This window comes from Mirounga angustirostris, unplaced genomic scaffold (genome assembly GCF_029215605.1).
Source record: "Mirounga angustirostris isolate CCGP_5_RB_7025 unplaced genomic scaffold, mMirAng1.0.hap1 SCAF_13, whole genome shotgun sequence".
NCBI lineage: Eukaryota > Metazoa > Chordata > Mammalia > Carnivora > Phocidae > Mirounga > Mirounga angustirostris.
The window spans coordinates 9,829,314-9,854,826 of record NW_026991721.1 but is presented as its reverse complement, the minus strand read 5'-3'; the positions used below and the strand labels follow the sequence as shown (position 1 = coordinate 9,854,826).

Below are 25,513 nucleotides of genomic sequence, written 5' to 3'. Positions count from 1 at the left end.
GGTAAGTTGGGGACCATCTGTATATGATTCCATTTGTAGGGGGGGCGCCTGGGTGATGCAGTTGGTTGAGCGTCCGGGACTCTTGGTTTTGGCTTGGGTTGTGATCTCAGGTTAGTGAGATCAAGCCCCGCTTCCAGCTCTGCACTCAGCTTGGAGTCTGCTTGAAATTCTCTATCCCTCTGTCCCTCCCCCGGCACTTTCTCCCAAATAAATAAATAGGTCTTTAAAAAAATGATTCCATTTGTAAGAAGTTCAGGAACAGACAAAACCAGTCTATGGCGTAGAAGTCCGAATAGTGATTACTTCTGGGCAGTGTGGGTGGGTACTGATTGCACCAGGAATTGGAAATGTTCTGTATCTTCCGCAAGCTGTACATTTTACTGTATACTGAAAAGAAATGGGGTCTGTATTTTAAGAGCAATAGGAAACCACAGCAAGATTTTAAGAAATGACATGACATAATCTGATGTCCATTTATAAAAGGTCACACTATTTATTGGATAGAAAATAAATGAGCAGTCAGAGCAGAGAGGAATCTGTTGCAGTTGCCCTGAAGAGAGACAAAGTTGTCCTGGATTGGGTGGTGCTGGTAGAAATGGATAGAAGTGAGTAGTTTCAAAGACAGTTAGAAGGAAGAATCAAAAAGACGTGATTTAGGATATAGTTGGATAAATGGATGGGAGGATGTATGAAAGAGTTGATGGACAGATGTGTGGATGAGTGGATGGATGGATGGATGGATGGACGAGTAGATGGATTGGGTGGGTGGATAGAGGAGTAGGTGGGTAGATGGATGGATGGATGGGTAGGTGGGTGGGTAATGGACAGACTGGGTAGAAGGGTGGGTGAGTGGATGAATAGGTGGGTGGCAAGATGGATGGGCGAAGAGGCAGGTGGGGGAATGAGTGGCCGAGTGAATGGGTGTATGGATGAACTTCCTCAAGAGTCTCTCTTCTCTTGTTATTTGTGTCCAGAAAGTGCAGATGAGTTGCACTAGTCAGTAAGCACGCAAGCTTTCCCCTGAGATATCTGTGTTTACACTCCCGTAGTTCCCCAGGAGAAAAATTAGTTACTACAGTACCCATCAGGGAGCAGACACTTACAAATAGGCTGGTTTAATGAGATGCAAGGATCCCCCAATCCTCTGGGCATTACAGTCAAAATGCTGGTGATACCCAGGTGGATGGAGGATGAGGCGGGAATAGAAAAGCTTCCCAGTACTTCCCCCATGGAAGCTAGCAGTCCTCCTCCTATCATCACCGCCACCCAAACCATCTTCACCATCACCTCCTTCAGCATCTCCACCCCATGATCACCCCATCACCATATGGATTTGTTGAGGCTCTGCAAATTGTGCTTGCTCAGGTAAAAGGTACAGACTTGTAGGCTCCCCTCTGTGGGGCAGGAACAACTTTTCTCCTCCTTCTCCTTCTTCTCCCCCTCCCCCTCCTCCTTCTCTTTCTCCTTCTTCTCAACTTGCTTCTTGCACAGGACCTCAGCACATCCCAGTAGTGTCTGGCCTTTTAATGCCGGGTGGTCCAGCCCCCACTTCCAGGCTATTTGCCCCCATGACCCATCCCTGTATCTCCTAGCAGGAGAAACAAGAAGGCAGGGAGGGCAGCAGTTTTCAGAGGGAACAAGGGCTGAAATCCTGCCAGTAGGTGCCCTGGATAATCCAAAGCTGGCTCCAGGTGCCCTAAACCCCAATTCACATGCATTCCCTAGTCCTCACAACTGGCTCATTTCTCTCCCTGTGGGAGTCTGACAGCTCAGCCTCCTGAGAGCTTTTCTCTCACCTCCCCAGGCAGGCTGAGTTTGTGCTATTTGGGTAAACAATATTCCCCTTGGTTGTCAGATGCAGGCTTATTTACCTGGTGATGGGACCGAATGATTCCTTCCCACCACAACACAGGTACTGGGACTCAGGGTGGGAGCCAGTACCCGACAACCCTCAGGGAAGGGGACTCAGCATCTCACAACAGCTACGGGGACAGTCACATTCACAACTACACTCAGGGGCCTCTCTGGACTTTTGCACCTGGGAGCAAGCTAGAGCTAAAGTCACCATGCCCCAGAGCTGTGATTTCATCCAGTTATCCTATACCCTGCATCCAAGCTGAAATAGAGTCATTGGATCTTCCACAACCACGAACAGATACTCTGTACTTTAAAACCCTGCAAGCTTTGAGTCCCCCCAGCCTTCAGCCCGTGTGCTGTGTTGGCCCTCCCTCCCTCAGGCTGTGAGGAAAGGTGGTCACTGAGTCCCCTGTGCCATGGGGTAGTGCAGTCGGCGGCTTGGTGCCCAGCTCAGAATTCTGCAGTTGTCCTTCTGCAGGCAGCTCTGCCCTGAAGCAGTCACTGGCCACACCATCCCATTCTGCAGCTGCTGGGAGCTGAGAGTCTGGGGCAGGGCACAGCTGTGCCAGCTTTCGGAGACAGGTTACGCTATGGAGCTCAGCCATGACACATTCCAGTACAGGGGAAATGTGCAAAAGTTATACACTGTCTTTGGAGTGCCAAAAATCATCTTGGTTTTTGTCTTGCAAAGTGTTCAGCTTGCGGAGCATGGGGCAGACGGAGGAAGGGGGTGGGAAGAAGGCGAAGGGAGCAGATCGGTCTCCAGTCGACGCTGCCTGTCACCCATCCTCCGAGGCTCTAATAACAACGCTCAGCATTTAATCAGCCCCTTTGTGGAAGCAGACGATGTCACACTCATTAATTAGTTAATCTGCACAGCACCCCCTGGGATGAGAAGCCATGTTATTATCCCCACTGGGACCCAGAGGGAAACTGAGGCCAGAGTGGGAATTTGGCACTGAACTGAGAGAAAACAGCCCGGCAGCTGGACCGGGACCAGTCTGTGGCTTACGGCCCCTTCTGGGAGCCTCACTGTTGTCCTCCCCCCGCCCCCCGCCCCCAGGATTTCAGTCTGCTCACAGCGCTGGTGGCTGTCTCCAAAGACACCTGGCCAAACTCTCAGAATTGGGCCTGAAGGCACTCCTGGGAAAGGAAGCAGGGCATTGGAGCAGAGAAAGTTCGGCCTGGCAGGTGGCCCACACCAGGCCCCTGGAGAATACGTGCTCTGAACCAGACACCTATTCCATTATGCTTCTTCCAAAAGGTCTCAGAAGTGGGGTTGGAAATGATGGTGGTGACTCTTGCCATCATCAGAATGTCTTCCGTCTGCTTCCTGTTCAGACCGCTCTGGGTTTTGATTGTCTTTAAACTGAAGGAAGGAATAGTTCCACCAGGAGGCACAATCATGGCTCCATTGAATTGGAAATTGAGACCGCCACCTGGCCATTTGGGGATCTTCATCACACACACACACACACACACACACACACACACGGAGAGGGTGTACGGGTGGAACCGAGGGTCCCCAAGGAGTACCTCCTACATCATCCTGCCCGATGGTAAATGTAGATGGAAGCGAGTTGTGATACTTTACAGCTGGGATCACCAATGGCTCAGGCCTGCAAGGATGAAGACAGGTCAGTCCACCAGGCGAAGAATCCTGACCAGAGGAGACGCAGGCTGGAGGCCAGCGGAACGTGAAATAAGGAGTCAGAGGACAGAAGTCATAAACACCTTTCAGGAGTTTGCAACTGTTGCGAAAATAAAGAGTTCAGCCCCTGCTTGTGTTTTCTTGCTGGCCACTGGAGTTGCTGAGGATGAAATCATTAACCCCTCCCTCCTTTTCTTTTTCAATAGGAATGACTGCAATGAAAAAATATTTTTCATATCTTTCCTTTTCCTTCCCCCCAATTTTTATAACAACAATTAAGTCAAAGTTATATTTATATCAAACTTTAATATGCACACAAATCGCCTGGGGATCTTAACCTGCTGAGAGTCCTGGGCCTGAGATTCTGCATTTCTGAAACACTTACAATGGTGTCAATGATACACTTCAATCAGGAAAATTTAAAAGACATGTTGGTGGTGGTGAAATGTGCCCTTTAATTCAGTTGTTAGATGCCCAGATGGACTCACTTGAGGAGAAATGGACAGCACCTTGAAAATCTTGGACTTGGATATTAACCATGACATGACATTAAGTCTGGAGGGGCCTGACCATGGAATATTGATACTCGTTTGGATGAATGGAAGGACGGTGTGTGTGAGTGTGTGTGTGTGTGTACGTATACATGCGAATTTGTGTGCACAGGGCAGCTAAGGTTGTAAGTTACTACGATCGACCATGGGCCAAGCTGGACCAATAAGATTCCTTCTTCTGGGAATCTAGAACTTGGAACCAAGAGACATTAGATTTGGCAGTTTTGATTCTGATTAATTACAAGGATCTGGTAAAGGTCCGTAAACTGTTAGTGCTACAGTCAGTCCTTAAAGCCTCCCTGATCATCCCCTTCCTTCAGGCTAGGAGGGTGCAACATTTCCTTGAATCCTCTCAGGCACCCCACCCCACTATTGGTTTCCCCACCCACCCCATTTTCTTTGTTTTTTTAACCTAAGCTGGAGTTTGCCTTCAAAATAACACAAGTAACACAGAATTCCTTCTAGAAGTAGTAGCTTCCACCTGCTTCAGCAGAGAGGCAGTCTGCTCTGAACTCAGTCTCACTTCAAACCCGAGTGGCCAGGTAATTTTCAGGCTGATGCTCCACGTCAGACCCCCTTACACACAGCTTCTTATGCTCTACTGTGGCTCCCGTTTGCACTGAGCCAGTGCCAATCACCCTGTTTTCCTGGGATGACAACAGGGCCCAGGAAACACTTTAGAGGCCTTTCCCCTGCAGAAGCACACTACTCCCCTTTTTGCCTCTGAAGAACTTCTGCTGGACTTTTGAGACCCAACTGGGTCATCCAGTCCTCCAGACCCAACTCCCTCCCCTGGGGCTTCCTTATAAGTGCCCCTTGTAAAGAGCCCTCCCTGCTTAGGTCCCACCCACAAACACCCTGAGCTCCCTGAGGGCAGGGCCTGGCTTCTGCTTCTCTCTGTGCCCACTCGCTCTCCCCACTCCCCACCCTTATTAGCACAATGCTCGGGGACAGTAGTGCTCCCAGCTCAAGAGCAGCTCTCAGGGAAGGTGTGGTAAGTGATTTACAGCTTGAATGAATGGGCGTGTGTGTGTGTGTGTGTGTGTGTGTGTGTGAAGCCAAATAGGAGGGGAGATTTTCTTCAATTACCAGGAATTTACAATTGACCAAGGGCCCCTCTGGATGTCAGGCACGATGCTGGGCACTGGGGGGATGGGGAACGGGGGGCAGGACACAAGTGATGGAGTGTTCCGACCCCTCACGGACCACTCAGTCACCCCGAGGAGGTGGAACCCATCTCTCTCTTTCCTCCCCCTAAATGAACCAGTTCTCCAGTGATCCTACTTGCTTCTTTACCTCTCCCACGCTAAGCCCGGTCACGCGGGGCCTGAAGGAGGTGGACCCAGGCGCTCCCTTCCCCGCGTGCCGCACGGCGGGTCCTGCCTCTCCCGGCCGCCTTCGGAGCCCCCGCGGCTGCCGGAGCCGGGCGCCCACCGCCCCCACGCTGCGGGCCCGCGCCTGCCAAGGCTCGGAGGGCCCCGGCCTCAGCGCCGCTCCCCTCCCTGACACCAGGGGGCGCTGCCGCCCCACGACCGTCGCCATGGTCACCGCTGGCGGCGGAGTGGGGTTTACGTAAAGGACGCAGCGTCCCCCGGGGGGCGGAGGCGGCCTTCGCGCCGGCGCCGGCGCCCTGCGGAAGCGGCGTTAGTGAATCGGGGCCTTGGGGAGCCCAGGATGGAGGTGGCGGTCGCGGCGGCGGCGGGCCGAGCCCTGCGGAGGGCGGGAGGTAAGGGGGGCCGCGGGCGCGGCGCGAGCGGCGCGACGGGCTGGGCAGTGTCCAGGGCGCGCGGTGGCCGGCCCGACGGGTCCGCTGGCGGCGGTGCGGCTGCCACGAGCGCCGGTGGCAGGTGTGAGATCCGTGGAGCTCCTGGCACCGGCGTGGGGATGGTGACACCCGTGGCACGGGCGTGGGCAGCGTGGGGCTGGCACGGGTGTCAGAAGACTCACCCCCACCCTGGTGTGGTGGTGGCCGCCCAGGTGGGAGGCGGGTGCAGCCCTCTGTGCAGGTCGGTGGTGGGCACCGCGCTAGGACTGGCTCGGGGTGTCAGTGGCCAGTTGGTAGGCGCGTGGCGGTTCTCCTGGCATGGGTGCTAGGGTGTTGGATGGTTCTGGCCTGACATGGTCTGGAATGATGGCACCTGGACTTGAAGAATCGGTGTCCTCAGCATGACAGGACTTTCTGGTGTGACTGCGAGAAATGGCCTTGGCACAGCGTGGTGCCGGAGGCTGCTTGGCCCCGGGAGGGGAGACTCCGTGGCTCCCAGACCCTGGTGGATGGGAAGGGTAAATGTCCATCCTGCCACTCTGGTGATGATGAGGGGCATGGCCTCTGTCACCAGGGCCCACTTTTAATGCCTCTTGGGTACACCGGCACTGAGGAAGGAGAAAGGCTGGGAGAAGGTTGGTGTCCTTTATTAATGGACATGAAAGAGCGATGCCAGGAGATGCTTCTACCACGAGGAACCCAACGGTGACCCAGATGGAAACCTGACCAGGTACTAGCATTGTCCTGGGCTCATGTATTCATCTAGCTTTGGAGAAGCAGGAAGAGGGGAATGGTTCTCAGCTGCGATCACTATACTTGAACATGTGTCACGAGAAATGTGCAGGACTGAGAGGTGACCGTGTCAGAGCACTGGGAGAGGTGGGGCACCGTCTGTCTGTACTCTCCGGGCCCTGTCTTCACTTTGGGTTGATGCTTCACTCCAGGGTAGCTGGGAGTTGCTTCTCTTCTTTGATGCTTGGGAGCCTTTGAGTCCAGAGGATCATTGTTGGGGGGGGGGGGGAGGTTACTTGAAAGATGAATCTGCAGCCACTGGGAGTGTGCCAGGATTGCGTCTGCTCCCACCAGTCTTTTGGGAAGCATTGGGTGAGGGTCTCACTCTGCACCGCGTGGTGTCTACCTCGCAGAGGGGCAATTTAGAGTTCCAGGGAAGTCTTCGGATGTGGGGGGCATCTTTAGGACTTTGGGGATCTCTGGGGGCAGTGGAAACGGGGTAGAAGAATAAAGGGGGTGAACTTGGGCTGGGCCTGGGGAAGGCCTTTAGTAGGAGTCCAGAAGAACAATGTGGAGGGTATGGGAGATTAGGGTGGTGGATGGCATCTCGTTTGCCAAAAGGTGGGTGCTTGGAGATGCCACTGAGATCCCTTAAAGCTGGCGTGTCGTCCCGGTGCACAGGGAGCCAGAAGACTTACACTCCGGTCTTAGCTGTGTGACCTTGGGCAGGTGACTACCTCTCAGATCCATGTCACCAAGTGGTCACAGAGCAGGAAAGGAGATGGTGCACATGGAAACAAACGCTCTGTAAACAGTGAAAGGCTGTACAAAGGTCAGAGATTCTCATCAGGTAGAGAGACCAGGGTGGGAGGCCATGGAAGTGGAGGCCTGGAATGTGCTGGGGAGAAGGCAGCCGGAAGGTCGAGAGCCTGTCACAGGGAATTAGAGGCCCTGAGTGTCAAGGCTCCTGGTGGGGGGAAAAGTGGGATCTGTTGACACTGTGAGTCAGCTGCTGAGCTGGAACCAGGCCCCAGGTCTCCCGAGGACGGTCCCGAGCGGGTGGCCGGAGCAACTGTGTTGTCCTGCAGGAGCGGCCCGAGCGCGAGGAAGCCCTCGCTTGCCCTGCAGACACGCCTCATGGTTGCACAGGGTTGGGAGGTGTATGTGGCTGACGGATCTGGGGGGCTCGTGTGGCGGGGAGACTTGGAAGGCTGTGTGTTTTCTCTTGAGAATTTCCTTTGGCTCCGGGTTCTGAGGATGGGGGTGGGGAGCAGTCACATCAGCGTTTTTGGGGCTGTGGCCTGAGGAAAGCAAAGTGGGTCAGAGCCACCAGAGTGGACGCAGGGCTGGGTGGTCCTGCCAGAGAGGTTGGGGCTGCGTGACAGGAGGTCTGCGGGCAGTGGCGGGTGCTAGCGGACCCCGGGGCAAGGAGAAGGGGCGATGGGCACCCTCCAAGGGGTCCTCGAGGGCGGATGGGTGTGGCACAGATTCCCCAGGACGTCTCACCCCGCATGGCCCCGCTTCTGTCCGAAGGGCCTTCCCACATGGGGAAGGTGAGGGTGGATGCAAATTGCTTTGCTTTCTGCCTCCAGGGGCCTAGTTCCTGACAACAGGCTGAATTATAGACCCCATGAGCTCAGGCCAACTTCTCCAGCACTCCGTGTGAGGGTCTGTTTTAGCCAGCAACCCATTCTACCGGCTTGCTCCCCGAGGCAGAAGGGTTTTGCCCCACGTCCAGGCTGCACTGTCAAGCCTCGTGGGTAGAAGAAGGACACAGCTCCGCCAGACCCAGGGTGGTGAGCTGACTCTTCCATGCCGTGGGACTCACCCTGGCGCCGTGGCTGCTGCCTGGGCCCCGGCAAGGGCTTCCGGACCATTCCTTCCCAGGTTGGTGGGAGGGGTCCGAGGCCTGTCCCACACGCTCCCGGCAGCGCCCTTCTCTGCCTCCCTGGGAGTTGCCCACACTTCAGCTCCTGCTTGGAGAGCTCTCCACGGTGGAAGCCCGTTAAGAGGCAGCCTGGAGCCTCCCCGTTGTGAATGTTGAGCATTCACGTCCCCTCAGCTCACCCTCCACACCTCGGCCCGTTTGTTCTGATTTGTGGCTCCGCCTTATGGGCTTGGGCTTCGGGAGCCCTTTGCAGCTGCCCCTTGCCATCTGCTTGGGATGCTGGGACTCTGCACAGCAGGGCTGGGTGGCAGGCGGGGCAGATAGGAGACGAGGAGGAGTTGGCCTCCGTTCCCCAAAAGCAGAGCTGAGCTTTCTTCCGAGGCTTCAGGGTTTGAGCCAGCAGGGATCCCAGCCAGGTCACCACCCCTGGTCCTTAGGCACAGATGCTGCTTTTGAGCAGACTCCAGCTGGGGCAGGGGGCTAGTCCCATAGGAGTGGACATCAAGGACCGAGATGTTTTCAACTCTGGTCCTCAGTCCTGTCCCCATTGCTTTGTCCATGTTTTTCCAAAAGTTGCTTAAGTCAGTTCCTGGCAACCTTCATTCCTCAGCTGCCTCATAAATCATGGTGCCCGGCTGCCCTGCTTCAGGGGTGCCAGGGAATCGGGCATCTCTGGACAGAGGATTCTGGACCAGAGCTGAGAGTGCCAGGCCAGCCGGCCACAGCTGAAGGCAGCGCCTGTCGCTGGAAGCCACTCCTCCCCCAGCCCTCCTGCCAGGGACCAGAGGGGGACCTCAGGGTTTAATCACCTGTTGGCCCAGCGCTCCACCGGAGTTCAGCTTCTCACTGGAATCGCTTTACATTACGTGCTAGTGGACCGAGCAAGTAGCGCTGGGGGAAACATCAATGAGCGTGTGGTCAGGGGAAGATAAATCTTTTAGAACCGCGGAGCCCGGGACATTGCAGGATGTGGTTACCTCCCCAGCGGGCAAGGCTGAAAATGGTTTATCTTGATTTTCTTTTCTCCTCTCTGACTTTGGCTGGGCTGGATCTCTCTGGGGTGGACCGGGGAGTGTGCGTGTAGGTGAGGAAGACCCAGGAGACCGCCCGCCCGGACCACCCCCCTCTCCCCGACCTTGGCCGCGGAGGGAGCAGTCCAGGAGATGAGGTGCAGGGGAGTGCTGTGGCCACAGGTGAGGGTGTTTGGCAGGAACGCCCAAGCCCTCCCCATGCCAGTGGTTGAGATGAGCAGGGGTGGGGCTGTTTCCGAGGCAGGGCGGTCCAGGGATTGCACGTGTGTGTAGCCGCGTGTGCCCGGAGCTTTCCGTGGGAAGTGAGGGCTGAGGGGGCGGTGTGGGAACTTGTGGGCTCCTGTGTCTGGCTGGCCTGGTGTCAGTGGGTGTGAGGAGCGGGGCGTTGCTGGGTTCCATGGAGCAGGAGAGAACAGTGGGAGCGGGGCGGGGGGTGGGCGCCTTCCAGCTGGGGGGGGGCCCATGTCTCTGGTTGTGATTCCTACGGAAGGAGCCTTTCTGCTTTCTCGGTATTCCTTAGAAGGAAGCCCAGGATGGAGGTGTGGCTCTCCAACGCCCATATGTGCTCACTCATGCCTGCTTCCGTGCTCCTCCTCAAGCCCCCCTGGAAGTCAGCTGGACATAGTCCACTCGGATGACAGAAGGTAGCATGGTAGCCACGGGCATTAAGACTTGGGGCTCTGTGGTCAGACAGACCCGGATTTGAATCCTGGTACCTCTCTATACCTCAGTTTCATCATCTGTAAGATGGGGACAGTAAAACCTCCAACCAGGGTGGTTGTAAGAATTCCACGACCTAATAATGTCTGGTGAGCGGAAAGATCGTGATGAAAGCAAGAACACACACACACACACACACACAACACACAGGTATTTTTGCTCTTATAGTCAGAATGTTTTCTACAGAAAAGCAGTTACATCATGATCTGCATTATGTTAGTACCAAGGAAGATGTAATAGGTCATGACCTTTTTCTTGATAAGGAGAAGTTAGCTCCACCCAACCCTTGGCTTGGATAGAATCTTGCTTATCTGTCAACAGAATCCTACACAGGAATAATATCTTGACCCCTGGGGACGGTTTCCACTTGGAATTCATCAGAAGTCCTTTCTTGAGCACCTGCAGGGGTTTGGGCTCGGTGAGGCCATGGAGATGAATTGGGCATACGAGCCTGTAAGGTATAGACTCTGCCCTCCAGGTGTTCGAAGTCTATCGAGAAGCTATGCGACCGACGTAAAGGTCTGTGCCACAGTTCCAGGAGAGGGGCCCCTATAGGCCAAAGGAGGTTGAGCAACTTGAACGAGGGAGGTCAGCAGAGACTTGGGTGGTGATGGCCTTTAATCTGGGCTATCCAGGTGATGGTAGAGGAAGTGGCAGCAATGGGGGATGTGGCCGGGAACGTGAGGTGCTGGCGTGTTGTGGTCCGGCTTGAGCGCAGGGCACATGGAATGGAAGCAGCGAAAGCGAGGGTTCACAAAGTGACTTGGAGCTGGTTCCCCGGGGGCGTGACAGCAGGGTTGGGTCTGTGGAAAACACGGGCAGCCACTGAAGTGTTCTGAGCAAGAGGGTAGTGGCAGGCATCTCCATGGGCGTCACCTCCATCGGCATCTGGCAGCAGGTGCCGGGAGTAGGGAGGCCGGCGGGCGCTAGGGCAGTTCCCAGGTGCGGAGGGCCCTGGGGAGGAAGGGGGAAGGGCCAGCCTGCCTGTATGGAGGGGAGGTAGAAGCCAAAAGATCTGTCCGTTTGGTCAGTAAGGGGTGGGCCTGGGGAAGGGCCAGGAGGCCAGGCCCAGGATCAGAACTTTCTGTTGTCTTGATTCCTGTCTGTTCCCTCCTGGGAGTCTGAGGAGAGGCTCTCAGGGACCCCTGTGAGGCTGGTTGTTCTGCCTGCAAGACTGCTCTCATCCCTGAGGACCCATCGAGGGGGTTCCAGCGTTCCTGGCATTTATTTCCAGGCGTTTGATCATTTTCTCACCAGATTACCCATTGAAATTTTGCCTGCCTGAGTTCAGCCCAGAAGGTTACTATTCTGGGAAGTTTCATCAAAACCCTTGCAGCGTTTGAGAGTTCTCTGAGCTGGGGGGCAGGTGGGAGGAGAACAGAGCTTGTCTTCACCTGTGTTTTAGGGGCCACCAGTTCCAGTACCAGGAGATGCTCCTGGCCACGGAGCCTGCCGGGCAGGGGGCTGGGGACGCTTCTAATCCATCCCAAAAAAGCCTCTTATCGTTGCCTCTCCTGGAGCCATTTAATTAATTTATGATTGATGTTCCTAGACTTACTTGAGGTTCATTTATTATTGATGCGCCTTCATTATATACAGGGTGGGGTGAGTGCTGTGGGGCTGCTTCTCTGGCCCTTACCCCCCTCGCCGCTGGGGACAGAGCCCTGCACTCGGCTTTTGTCCGACTCTCTCAGGTTTGGGGGTCCGAGCAGACCCCAGGGCTTCTGTCTCCGGGAGGCTTTGCTCAGACACAACGTAACAGTAATAATACCGGTTTCCTTTTTGTGAGCTTGGGGGAACTAATCCGACACGGTGCATTCTCGCTCACTCCTTCATCTCTCCGACCCCCAGGCTTACAGGAGGCTCAGGGAGGACACATGGCAGGTAGAAGGGGAGCCAGGTGTGAGCCCAGGACCCTCACCTCCCCTCTCCAAACCCTGCCTCTCCTTCGGGCCCCACACAGGTCGTTCCCCAATCAAGCCTTTCTTCTGCTCTCCTGAACTCCGGCTCTGTCCTAGCTAACATTAGGGCCCGTAGCCCCAGCCCCCCCCCCCCCCACCCCATATGTCCCTCTCCCTAATCCATGGCCTCATTGAAGACTAACAATAAGGGCCGGATAGCACTTCCTGAGCAAAGATGCCAGGCGCCGTGCTAAGCACTTTTCATGCATTAGCTCATTTAATCTTCATGACCACCCCAAGGAGCAGGTGATGTTAACCCATTCTGTAGATGAGGTTTATAAATGTGCTCTGGGCACTCAGCTAATAGATGGCAGAACCAGGATTTGGACCCCGGCAGCCTTGAGATCCAGGGTGCTCACTGATTCTCTCCCTGCACTCCCTCTCTCTCCATTCATCTCCTTGGGCCTGTTTATCAAACATCTGTATGTTTATCCAGTGGCCACATCCTCCTTCTCACATCTGGCCTGAAGTGTTGGCCTGCACGGGGGGGGGGGGGGGGGGGGCTCCTTTGCTTTGGGAATCGGGAGTGCACACTCAAGTGGGATGGGTGATTTTAGGGAGACAGCAAGGCATGTGGAGGGTACTGGGCCTGGATTCTGCTCCTGACCCAGCTGGGCAACTTCAGATGAGTCAGCAGCCTCTCTGAGCCTCAATTGCCCTGTTTGTATATCAGCAACAGTGGTATTTATTCTCTCCCTCGCCGGCTGTGCCCATGGTCAGAGGTGATGAGGCATAGGAAAGATGCTGTACTGATCAGGGGTTAGATTGCTTGTGCGTGAGTTCTAAGAGCTGGCATGAAGGCCAGGAATGCTTAAGGCTGGACGCAGAAACCCAGGCCAGGGGATCTGTACCCACCTTCTGAGCCACCCTGGATGGGCTGATGCACTCCGTGGCTTGCCAGCTGGCAAGGACTTACTCGAGGACCCTGCGTGGCCAAGAGCTGGGCAGGAGGTCCCTCCAGTGGGGGCCAGGCCACAGTCTGGTGTCCCAGTTGGCTGAGTAGTCCCTGGGTCCCTGGAGGTGGTCCCTCACGCACTGGGTGCTTGGGTTGTGTGCAAGGGCATGGGGCCCTCCTGGTGGCCCTGGGCCCCACTACCCTCTCACCTGGGCAGCCTGCCTAGGTCGGTTCAGGCTAGGTTTAGTGAGGACGGAGGATAGCTTGCCAAGCAGCTCCTGGACCCCCCCTCACCCCTCAAAATATGTGGAAAGCCCGGTGAAGAGGTGAGCCCGGCGTCTGTTCCGGAAAGCCGTGAGGCTGGCCGCCTCCCGATGGCAGGGTTCCCGGGGCGTTGGCTAGGCATCCGCTGCTTTCTCGTCAGCCTGGGGAACACGGCGCGGGCTGCCAGGGGCCCCCGGGGCCCGGAGAGGCGGGCAGAGGTCTGAGACAGTGGGTCGGGGTGAGGCAGGCCTGGCATTGCTGTTGGGAGTCTGTGGCCGGACTGCTGTTAGGGGACGTTCTGCTGCGCTTCCCGTTTCGGACTCCCATCGCCGGGCTCGCCCTTCAGCCAACTCCCACCTCATCCCAGGGCCCACGCTGCCCTGGCATGGCCGGTCCCCTGCAGCTTCGGGCCGGCCGCAGAATCTGGCGGCGGAGGGGGGCTGTCCCGGCCCGTCCCAGGCACCCCGCGGGGGGTGGTCTCCCAGTCCACACCTGCCCGCCTCACCCCTCAGGACCACTGGTCTCCGAGACCACGCCACCCTTCGATTCCTTTGATTATCCACCTCTGATTTGTTCTCTCTCTCTCTCTATATATATATATATAAATTTAGCATAGCATAGGCCTGCAAGCATGGACTTTAGCATAAAGATGGAGCTTTTTTTGAGTCCACTACTGCTCGGGCAGGTCACTGGACCTCTGAGCCTCAGTTTCTTCATGTCGAAAATGGGGGCTCTAATGGAATATGGCACATGGGGTTGCTGCCAGGATCCAGTGAGATACCACTTTGGAAGTTCTGCCCGGTGCCAAGAACATCATAGGTACTCAATAAACGTTACCTGCCGTTATTAATTATCGTGATTATTTCGGCTCTTCTCGGTCAACCCAGGTGGGCGCTCAGCCGAGAGGACCCTCCCTTTGCTGAGGCTGCTCCCTTTCTCCTCTGCAGCCAGGCAACCCTAGCATGGCTCCTGAGATGCAGGCCGGCCCCTGGGGCTTCCTCCTCTCCCCTCCCACTTCTGGGCCACTTCCCAGGGCCTGGCAGTGTCCCACCTTCCCTCTGGCATCTTACCCTATTCCTGCCTCAACCCTCTTTTAGGCTGGCCCCCATTTCCCCACCCTTCCCCTTTCCTTTCATTCCTCTCCTGGTTCATTTCCTTCCCCTTCGCATCTCTTCCTTCTGGCTGCTTTTCTTGGTACATCTTTTCCTGTCCCGAGGCCTCTGGGGAAAGCCAGTGTCTTTCCTCAGAGACCCTCCGCCTCTTGTGCAGAGTGGTGGCCTCTCAGCCCCTGCAGTTGCACTCGGCTGTGGGAAGCTGGCCTGGGGGTCAGATTGTGCATCCTGAGGGTGGGGGTCACGACTTGGCCCCTCAGCCAAGAACACTGGCAACCTTGACAAATCCAGACTCCCACAGCGCCCACCTCCAGCCCTGGGAGCCTGCCGGGAGGACAGCCACTCCAGGGGCTGCAGAAGGAGGCCCCTGCTGCCAAGGGGAGGGGGCGGGCACCCATGGTGAGCCCACAGTGTGGGGGCCCCAGAGCCCCAACCGAGGCTGGAGGTTCCAGTCACAGCAAATCCTCTTGGGTTCTAAGGACACGCAGAAGGAGAAGGCCGGAGACAACCCCCGCTTCCTGGAGCCAGAAAACCAGCCACATCTGGAGTCTCTTTCCTTCTGGGAAGTCAAGGAATTTGTCTCAAGAGGTTGCTTCAGTTTCATACCTTTGAAAAGAACTTGGTCTTCCTCCACCTCCTTCCCTGGGACGGGGGCCAGGCTGTGGAGAATTGTTTTCCCCCTCTGTCTGGACAGAACCCGGTTCTTTCCAGGACATTTGTCAAGCACCTGCTGCATGTTAAGTTTGTGCCTGGAGCTGAGAATGATAAAAGTTCTCATGTGGTCCTCAGGGAGTTCCCAGGTTGGGGACTGACCTATAACAGGACAGATGTAACAGCAACGTGAGCACGCACTTCCTGGCCTGTCCTCTGCCAGGCGCGGTAATGAGTGCTTTACGTGTAGTAGTTCATTGAATGCAAAGAACAGTGACAGTGGGCAGTGCCCACCCACCCCTCGGAAGGACGCCCTCGTATTTCACAGCAGAGGGGCGGGTCCAAGACCTCAGCTTTCTTAGAGAATTGAAGGGACCCGCTAAAGGCCATAAATTTGCTGCTGGCAGATTGGGACCCAGACCCTCATCTGTCTGGGCCCTGTTCCCGGGGTGTTCCTTCTTGCTCTCCCACCTTGCATCGGGTTTAGGGACCCTCTGAGCCATGGGAAGAGCGGGCTCCTACAAAAGGAAGGCTCCCTTTGGCCACCCTATTGCTGGGAGAGCGACCTCGCCCACCGCCAGGAGGCCCTGTCATTCCCCACATGCAGGCCGTCGGTGGCTCGCAGCCACCTACCTCCTCAGACCCCGCACCTCTCCGGCCTCGGCAGGCGGCTTTCAAGCACATGCAGGATTGTTCCTCTCACCCTGCATGCCCCCTGCCAGTAACGCTGAGCCCTTGCAGATTGTTCTCCATGCTGCCTCCCTGCTCTCCCGTATGGTTCGATTAACGGGTTCATGGAGGGCCCCTGTTCCCTGGAGCTGCCTTCTCCACTTCTTGGCCCCTTTTGAGAGCCTGGCGCCCTCCCTTCGCCAGGTGAACCCTATTCAGCAGGCTTCCGGCAGTGGTAACTAAGCCAGGCACCCAGCCCACCACCTGCTCAGTACTTTATAAAAGTTTAACCTAATGGTGTAACAAACTCCCATCATAAAGCAGCTGGAGCAGTGCATCCTGGGATGTATAAATTAGAGGAGCCCTCTGAAGTTGTAATTGGAAATGGCAGCAACTGGAAGGTTGAAAGAGGCCAGCCTCGTTGGGCTGAGCACAGCTATTCTCTACTTCCTTTCAAAAGGCACACAGAACTGAGCCTGGCTGTGAAAAAAGAACGTCCTCAGACCAGACCGAGTTCCTGGTTCCTCCGCCCCACTTCCCATTTCCTGCCCCCCGACTGTGTCTGCAGAGCCTGTGGGCTTCGGAGGCGGGACCCCCACCCAGGCGCTGTGCTCAGGCTCTGTGCCGCAGACCGAGTGAGCCAGGGGCCGGGAGGGACTGTAACTCGGGCACGGCTCATGGCCTGGGCCCCGGGCTCACCGTTTCCCAGTCTCCCAGGTCCCCTCTACAAAGTGGAGAGCTCGAGCCCACCCGGGTGGTGGGTTTTCAGCCGGGGAGTCCCCGGGAGTGTTGGGGTGTGGGGTTAGGAGCTCAGACTCTGAAGCTGGACCATCTCCTTCCTGCTGCAGCTCCGGCTCGTGGTACCTGTGAGACCTTAACCAAGTCATGTAACCTCTCAGCTGCACCTGTAAAATCAGGGGACTCATTGACCTACTTCTGAGGCGTGTCAGAGGATGATGTGGGATGCTCCTTGTTAACGACTCAGCATGGTGCTGCCTTTAATGGGCACACGGATCACCTAGGGAGTTTGCAAATGCAGATCCCTGCGGAGGCTGGCTGGGGTCCCAGATCTGCTCCTAGTGATGTGGCTCACGGACCACACCTTGAATGGCCAAGACATGGTGTTTGACCCATAGAAGTGCTTCGTGAGAGCTAGCTGGGATTATCCGCCCAGGAGAAGTGCCCGTCGCCTGCACCTGCTGCCCTCTTGGCTTTAGTTCAGCGCTCCTGAGTGTGGCCCGTGGGCCAGCAGCAGCACCTGGGAACAGGTTAGAGACACAGAATCTGTGCCCCGTCCCCCAACCCCGGCTCAGAATCTCTGGGGGTGGAGCCTGGGGACCCATGGTTTAACCAGTGCTCCTTGTGTTCACTGCAGTCAGGGAGGTACTGCTGGGCCTCACCCTCTAGAGCAGGGCTTCTCTGAGTGCAGGCTGGTTAACCCGAGCCTCAGAATCTCCCAGGGATGGCCATGGTGGGGCTTGCTCCAAATATAGGTCCCTAGGCCCTACCCCAGACCAGTGGATTCGGAATTTCTGGATGGAGCCTGGGAATCTGCATTTATCCATCTCCTCACTACCATTCCAGCTGAGAGTCACTGGGACTCACTGTGGAGAAGAGCAGGGCCCCCACCCCCGACCCCTCCCCACGTTGTGCAGGAGGCTTTGCCTCTGCTGGTGGTGGGGTGTGGGAAAGGAGTGCTAGGTGGGGGCCAGGAGCCTGTCCCACCTGGGGGGCTGCAGCTGCTCTGCCTTGGGCCCAGCTGTGGGGTTTTCTCACAGTGAGAAGAGGGGAACAACCACCTATGGGGAATTGGGCGAATGAACTCGCGTACGCCAGGACATGGTCTACTCTACAACGATGAGGGAAGATTGGGCCAGAACAGTGTTTAATGAGGAGAAATGCTCACCTTCTCTACTCAGTGGAAAAAAGCGGTAGGTACAGAATGATCCCATATTTGGACAGAGGAAAGACTAGACGGATGTTAATAGTTAATCATTTTCCTAGGAGGATCATGGTGACTTCTGTTTCTCTCCTTCTATTTTTTATTTCTGTGTTCTATAGAGAACATGTATTTGGTAATAAGAAGAAAAAAGTAGACACAGATAAGCATGGGTGGCCCAGGGTCCTTGGGTCACCTTTCCCAGTGAAAGGCTAAGACTCCCAAGACAGTGCTCCTTCCACTTGACCTACCTGCTGGGGTGACCTTCACCACGATCCCCCTTACCTCCAGGCTGTGACCTCATCCCCTCTTCCCCTGCCCAGTCCTTCACACTGTTTTTCCCACCTTTTTTTACTTCCTCTTTGCTTTGAGTCTTCCCTGGCAGGGGCGGAGAACATTTCATGTAAGGGGAGCTGGGAGGGGAGAGTGGAGGGGTGGGAGCACCCCCTCCCCCCATCCTGCAAGCCTCTGGCAGAGTTCACTTTTCATCAGGGGGCCACCTAGGCAGGCACCTAAACCTCTGTTCCAGAGTCTGGCACATAGGATGTGTTTGGGAAGTCATGGTTGAACGGAAGTTTGGATGCAGCCGGGGACTGGACAAGACGCATAGCTGTGCTGACCTTGGGCACGTCAGCTTGCTTCTCTGGGCTTAGGGTTTTCGTCTCTAAGATTCGCAGAGGCTTGAGCTCTGCTTCCCCCCAGGCCCTTCCAGCTCCAACTTGCGGGGAGTCATGTACCTTCCCACTCCTGCCCCCTTGCCTGGTTTTCTAAGCAAGTTGTGCTGTCCAAGAAGACCCCACCTGTCTGTCCCAGCGGCCCTGGGAGGGTATGTGCAGAAGCAGCTGCTCAGGGCTGGGCCTCCAGGCAAGGGCGGTGGGAGGGAGGGGACCTTGGTGCTGGGAAAGAGAGTAGGCCCCAGAGCCAGAGGACACTGGACGGTCCCGAATCCGCTACTGGTCCCTCGTGAGCCCCGGGCAGCCTCTGTGCCGTCTGTGGGTCAGGTGTCTGCGGTCCAGCTCTCCTGGCCAGAGCTGCCTTTATCCCAGTCCCCCTGGGCGGCTTGGCGGCCGAGACCCCGCTTCCATCAGGCCCCAGCTGCCCGAAGTCTCTGGCCCTTTCAGCTGTTTTCCAGTGAGTGGCTCAGGGAGGAGGAAGGGTGGGAGAAATCCATTCAAGCCATTTGTTTTAAAGACATTTAAGTAAACCCATGGGATTTGTGTGGCCACATCTTTTCAGTCTTCTTTCAAAGAAATGGATAGGTTTCTGGGACTCTCCCACCACCGGCTTCCCTGCCCAGCAAGTGCAAGAGGCCCGGGCTTCAGGAGGAATCATGGAGAGGGGAAGTCCAGCCAGGGTGGGAGGAGCAAAGGGGTGGGGGTGGGGAGGCGGGGGGGCAACCTGAACTTGAGCTTCATTTCCCCAGCTGTGGAGGGGCTCCTGTCCAGGTAACGCCAAGGGTGTGCCTGCCCTTTGCACCCTCCCTGGCCCAGGGAGCCTGTAGAAATCAGCTTTGCCAGCAACCCAGGGGCAGGAGTTGGGAGCTAATGGTGGTGCTCGGCACACAGCCCTGCAAGGGCAGAAGTGAGGGAGGCAGGGCTCTGTGCTGGCTGGGGTCTGGCCCAGGAATAAGGTGAATTTGCCTCTGGGGTTCTGGGAGGCTTTCTATGGGGCAGGAGAGAACAAGCGAGCCTTACTTTCCTGCCTTTTTCTTCCTGGCGGTGATCTGTTCAGCCTCCAGCACCTCTGGGAAGCTTTCTCTGTCCACCGTGGGCTGATAGGTGTCCCCACTGTGGGGTCCCCAGCATCATAGCTTCATGGCCTCTGGCCTACATGTGGGTTTCCTTCTGCACTGTGAGCTCCTCGGGGATAGGGCTTGCCACCTCCATGTTCTGATCCCCAGAAGCTCCTCCTTTTTTTTTTTTTTTTTTTTTTAGATTATTTATTTGAGAGAGAAAGAGCATGTGTGTAGTGGGGGGAGGAGCAGAGGGAGAGGGACAAGCAGACCTGTGCTGAGCACAAAGCCCAAAGTGGGGCTCCATCCCACGACCCCGAGATCATGACGGAGCCGAAACCAAGAGTCAGATGCCCAACCGACTGAGCCACCCAGGTGGCTCCCAGAAGCTCCTTCTTAAGGTCCCATTGAGTGGATCTGAAGCCCCATCTGGCAGTCCCCAGGCCCCGGGTCTGGTCTCCTGCCCTGGTCTCGGAGCCTACTGAGGCAGTGTGTGGCGGGAGGCATGCTCAGAACATCACTCTCCCCTCACTCTCCTCTCCTATGCCCTGGCCAGGAGTCAGGCTGGAAGGGAATGGGGTAATGGGGTGGACAGTGAGGCACTGGCCAGAATCCACCACAGGACGGACAGAGCCTGCAGCTCCCCCAGGCGGGATCTCGCAGACCCCCTCCCCTGCACGCTCAGCCCGCAGCAATGAAGTGGCCGCTAACACCAACCGGTCTGGCTGGTTTGTGGGGACCTGGCCCGGTTTCTTGAGGGACAGGATGTCCTGCTGGGAGCAGCCTTTGTGCCTGTCCTTTCTGGCCTTCCCCTTTCAGGCTCTCAGGCTGGTCCTCTCCTGGCCTGTTCTCCTCACTGCCCTCTTGACCCTGTCTTCCTTGAGATGCAGGGCTGCATGTGGTGGGCGTGCCCGGGCAGGAGTCACGGAGGCCAGGGCCTCGCAGGCATGAGGTGGGGGTGTCCGTGACCCTGGCCCGGTGAGGCCCGGGGGTGCTGAGGCCCTGGCAGCAGGACACCCAGTGGCTGGGGGGACGAGTCCCAGGCAGGAGCTACCATGGCTCGTGGAGGCCAGGCCCCCACCTCCTCCCATACTGCCACGCCGAGGCTAAGGGACCGGAGGCCTGAAGAGCCTGCAGGACCAGCGCCTCATGGCAGGGCTCCTTGGCACTGTGACTCCTCCCTGCCGCCACCGCCAGGCTCCCCTCTCAGGGAACAGGAAATGGGGGTGGGGGAGCCCGGGTGTTCCTCTCGCCCTCTGCCGGGAGGGGCTGGGTGCCCCACTCCGTAGGTGTCAATGGAACTGTCACCCAGCGGCGGGCGCCGGGCTGGGATTTCCCTGGCTGACTCAGCCCCGGCCTGGCTGTGCCGCAGCCTAGGCAGGAGTTACTTGTGAAGGTGTCTGAGTCGCTGCAGCGACTCGCACGGGGGGAGTCCCGGGAGTAGGGGAGCAGGTCCCTGGGGCTGGCTGTGGGCAGGCCCCCCATGGGGCGGGAGACCCTAAGCTCTCCATCAAGCACAACAACCGGACTTCCCGACCCAGGAGGACTGGTGAGGAGGCATCTAGGGACCTGAGCACCAGCAGGGCTACTCCCTGCCTCCCTGCGAGAGTCTCCCCCCGCCCCGAGGGTGAAATGCCTTCCCTCCAGAGAATAGAGAAGCCATTGATTCCCTTGTTCCCCAGGCACTGCACAGACAGGCCCCGGTGGGGGGGGGAGGCAGGAAGTGGGGCCAGCACAGTGACCCAGCCAGGGGCCAAGGACCCTTGGAGAAAGGGGAAAAAACCCCGCAGCCCAGAGGAATTCACGTAAGTCTGCGTGAGATTTCCAGGCCCCCAGACGCCCTGGAGCACATCGCGGGGCCCTCCTCGGCCCCAGCTGCCGGTGCCGCCCTCAGCTGAGAACTGGCAGCAGGGTGGAGTGTCACAGCCACGGTGTGGGGGGCTGGGGGCGGGCCGTGCCGACGGAAATGTGGGGTGTGCGCCTCGCGAGCAGGCCTGTGGGTGGTGGCAGCAGAGCAGCGTGGGGCGGGCTGGGGGGGGAGGTGGGATGGGATGTGCAGTTCAGAACAATTGCCCCAGAGTCTCTGCCTTCCCCTTGTTGATGGGAGGAAGAGTCACCCCCTGACGTCTGTAGGCTGGAATAACAGGGGCCTGGCAGCTCCCCAGGGGCCAGGCTGCTGCGGCCGAGGTTCACAGGGTGACATTTGGGCCCCTGGCCCAGCTCAGTCTCAGCGGACAGACGTCTCAGTCCCCTACCCACTGCCTGGCCTGCTGAGAAGTGGAGCCATTTCTGTGGGCCAGGTACCACGGGGCAGCCCCAGTGTGTCTGATGAACAGGCCACTTAAACCCCTGCAAGCATGCCTGGCCCCTTTGGCCACACTAGTCCCTCCACGAGCAGGCACAGGGCAGGGTGGCCCAGGGAAGGAATGTGGCCTGTGGGCCCAGCCTCCTGAGTGACAGGGCGGGGGGCACAGCCAAGGGGGCGGGGCAGCAGTGAGTCTGACTGGCAGTGGCCTGAGCAGGCAGCGTGGACAGGCAAGGTGCGGGGGAGGCCTGGCCTGAACCGCCGTGGCCCTTAAGGCAGGGCCAGCCCTCTGAGGGCAGCGCTCTTTGAAGGACAGAGGACAGCCCTGCCTGGGAGCCTGCCAAGGGCCCGGGAACTGGGCAGCGGGGCAGAGTTCCAGGTTCTGCTCCTGGCCCACGGCTGACCTCAGCGTTGCCTAGGGCAGGGGATCTGCATCCTTGGCCCTTACCTTCCTTCCTAAAATGATTGTATGTGACTCAGGGGTCCAGAAGGTTCCTTCATACCCAGATGTTCTCCTGTCATTTACCGAGCCCCCAGCATTAGAGAACAAGGGAGGGCCCCAGAACTTTGTCCTGGCATCTAGGTGGCCAGGCACTTAAACTGAGGAGCACGACAGTGATCCCCCCCCTTGGACTCTCTGTCTCCTCCTGCCTCCTCTCCAGGATGATGGGACAAGTCAGATGATGGCCCAGAGTTCCTTCAGCAGATAGTTGGGCTGGAATCGTACCTTTATTATCACCATTATTGTGGCGTTGGCTCCCTAAAGCCTGCAGGGGGGCTCCCTGGAAGAGGCAGCATGGCTTGTGTCCTGGGCTGGCTTCCTGGCCCCATGGTCAGGTGAGTGAGTAATGAGAGGTCAGAGGGGGGCAGCCGGGGGCTCCGGGTGGGCAGGAGGGGTCCCTGGCACCTCTTGGGCTTGGCTAAGCCACCGGCTCCCATCTGCAGAGGGGCGGCTCACCCTCCCTGAGTTGGCGGGGAGACCTCAGAACTGAGGAGTGCATGTCCCCAAACATCTTGTTCACAGCAGATGGCAGCCGCAACTCCCTTTCTCCTTGCAGTGACAGTTGCATTTCCCGTCCCTTTGCTCACCCCTCCTGTTAACTTTTGTTTGCTTTCCAAGTTGGGGAGGCAGCCTGCAAGGCCGCAAAGCCACCTGTGACTGTGGGTGAGGCTAGGTGCTCAGATCAAGTCTCCAAAGGAGAGGAGATCTCCAGCCCCCATCTGTTTGTCAGGGAAGCTCGGTCTTGCCCTGGTTCTCAAGTGCTTAGTCTCTAGAGGCCGCAGCCAGGGATCCGCAGCCACAGGATCTCAGAGGAACGAGGGAGCAGGCCCAGGGCCTGGTCTGACATTCTTTTCTTTCTTTCTTTTTTTTTCTTTAAAGATTATTTATTTGAGAGAGAGAGAGACTGAGAGAGAACATGACAGGAGAGAGAGTCAGAGGGAGAAGCAGACTCCCCACTGAGCGGGGAGCCCGATGTGAGACTCGGTCCTGGGTCTCTGGGATTATGACCTGAGCCGAAGGCAGTTGCTTAACCGACTGAGCCACCCAGGTGCCCCCTGGTCTGACATTTCTGGGGCAGCTGCAGAGCACCAGGCCCTGAGCTGGGTGCCGAGGATGCAGGCAGAGGGTGCAGCCCTGCCCTCCGGGAGCTCCCAGCATGGTGAGGAGCCAGGGTACTCAGGGGAGGGGTGGAGGGACACCGATCTGGTCTGCTTCGGAGTTCGCAGGCTTCTGGAGGCTTCACAGAGGCTGTGGTATTTGGGCTAAGCCCTGAAAGACTGAGGAGTTCCCAGGCGAGCAGGATTAGAAAAGGCATTCTGTGCAAAGGCACAGAGGCATGAAGTGCTCTGACCCCGCAGAATGCTTGGCTGTGGCAAAAAGCAGAGCAGATGAAGGGCAGGCTGCCTCATCAGCATGCGCCGTTCATCACTAGGGGGGATCTGCAAGGGGAAACCTCGCTCCCCTGACCAGAAGCCCTGTATAGGGAATAGGTGTGGCACAGGCCTGGCTCAGCTGCAGGGATTCTGGGACCTGGCTCGTGGCTGCACTGAGTTGGGGCCCACAGGAGCAACCCCCTGCTGCTGGAGCATCCTCCCCTGGAGAAATCTACCCTGGAGGCTGAGGCCAGGGGGTCACGGAGTAGCTGAGTGAGTATGCCCTTGGAGGGTGAGGTGCCCAGGCTTCCGGAGTGCCACCCCATGTTCTGTGACCTGCCCCGGCTCTACCCTACGTCCATGTGACACTGGGCACAGCATCCATGTATTGAGACCCTCATCTATGCCAGACTGTGCTCGAAGTGTTTCCCATACAGACCTCGTCCCATTTAACCTTCCCAAGGGCCACTCAGATGGGCACTGCTAAATGCCCCAGCCAGGGACATGACTTGTTCAGAGTCCCCCAGCCAGGACGTGGCCAAGCAGAGGCTCCAGGCCCAGGTCAGCCTGACCCTCCTCAGCACACCTCCTTCTGGATGACGTACCCTGTCCCCTAGAGAAGGCTCACGGTGCCTGGGGGGTTGGCACCCAAACATGATAAGCCCGGCTCCCTGAGGACTTGTGCCCTGCCCATTCGCCCCTGCCGCTGCCTCCCCCTCTCCTCACGCTCAGGTTCCTCCCAGGGGCCTCAGCAGCTGCTGCGGGCAAGGCCACCGTGAGCAGCCGAGTGCCATCCTGTAGGGCAGCAGGCCCAGCAGAGGAGTGGCCTGCGGTGTTTGCTTTTCCCAGCCCTGCGTTTGCTGTGTCACTCACACCTGGCTCACTGTTTGCCCAAGGATTTGCCCTCCAGGAAGATGGGGTGGGGTGGGGTGAGGCTGGGCAAGGGTGGCAGGCAGGTGGTCCGCCGCTTCTGGGCTTCCAGCTTTTCTGCATGACCAAGGAGGTCCGCACTGCCCGTAAGGGCCAGCCCTCCAGGCCCGCTGCTGCCCCAGCAGGGCCTGGCGTCGCCCGCGCGGAGCACGTGACTCGGCAGTGCCGGGCCTCGCATGCCTGGCGTGCCAGGGCGGTGGTGGCCGCGGCAGCTGGACAGGCGGCAAGGAGCAGAAGAGGTCCCCCGAGCCCTTATGTGGGGCACTGGCCTCAGAGTGTGGGGGCGAGGGGCGGCATCAATGGGGCTTTTGTGTGACTGGGCAGGAGCCCGGGCCCGAGCCAGGAGCATCCTGCTCAGGCGCATTTGCCCCCTTCCTTCTCGGAGCTGCTGCTGGGGGGGGGGGGCCCCCGCCTGCCAGGGGGGAGCTTGCCTGGACTCAGCCAATCCCTGCCCTGCCCTTCTCCCCTTTTCAGATGAATCAGCCCCCGAAACCTGACGATTTCTTCTTGGGCCCTGGGCCTGCCCCTCTGCCTGGCCTCCTGACAGCAGGCTTCCAGCGCCCTCTCTCTGGTCCGGCTGAGCTCTCTGCTACATGGGCAGGCGCTGACCAGGGGATGTGCTGCTACCTCCTTGAGGCCACGGACCTGCTCCTCGCGGCTGACGGGACTAGACTAGGTAGACAGAGGCAGGCTGGATCTGGCATCCCAGGGAAGAGGCCCTTTCTTCCCTGCAGCTGGGACCCCAGGGAGAGGCCTGCCTGCATTAGCTGGGGGGGAGCCAGCACCTCCCTCCTGGCAGTCCTGCCTCTGGTCAGCCTACCGAGTGGCTCTGGTCCTGCGAGGGTGAGGAACCTCGGCATGCCATGGGGTGTCCAGCCTGCTTTGCACTGTGGCCTTTAGCAAACCCACTGCTCCGGCCTGTGGTCTCCCCGCCACTTGGTACCTGTCAGACAAGCTGTGAGGACAAGCAGGCTGTCACCAAGAG

At 57.8% G+C, this 25,513-nt stretch overlaps 1 protein-coding gene across 2 annotated transcripts in view; it reads left to right on the top strand.

Moving 5' to 3' along the window:
- The first annotated feature begins 5,646 nt into the window (after positions 1-5,646).
- Positions 5,647-25,513, top strand: part of DAGLA (diacylglycerol lipase alpha) — a 62,069-nt gene continuing 42,202 nt past the window's right edge. The window contains exons 1-4 of one of the 2 annotated variants that reach the window (XM_064576335.1): positions 5,659-5,785; positions 16,596-17,015; positions 17,526-17,678; positions 22,386-22,560. The gene's annotated coding sequence lies outside the window, so the exon portion shown is untranslated. Of the gene's footprint in view, positions 5,786-16,595; positions 17,016-17,525; positions 17,679-22,385; positions 22,561-25,513 lie in introns of both variants that reach the window. The other variant, XM_064576334.1, reaches the window with a different exon arrangement.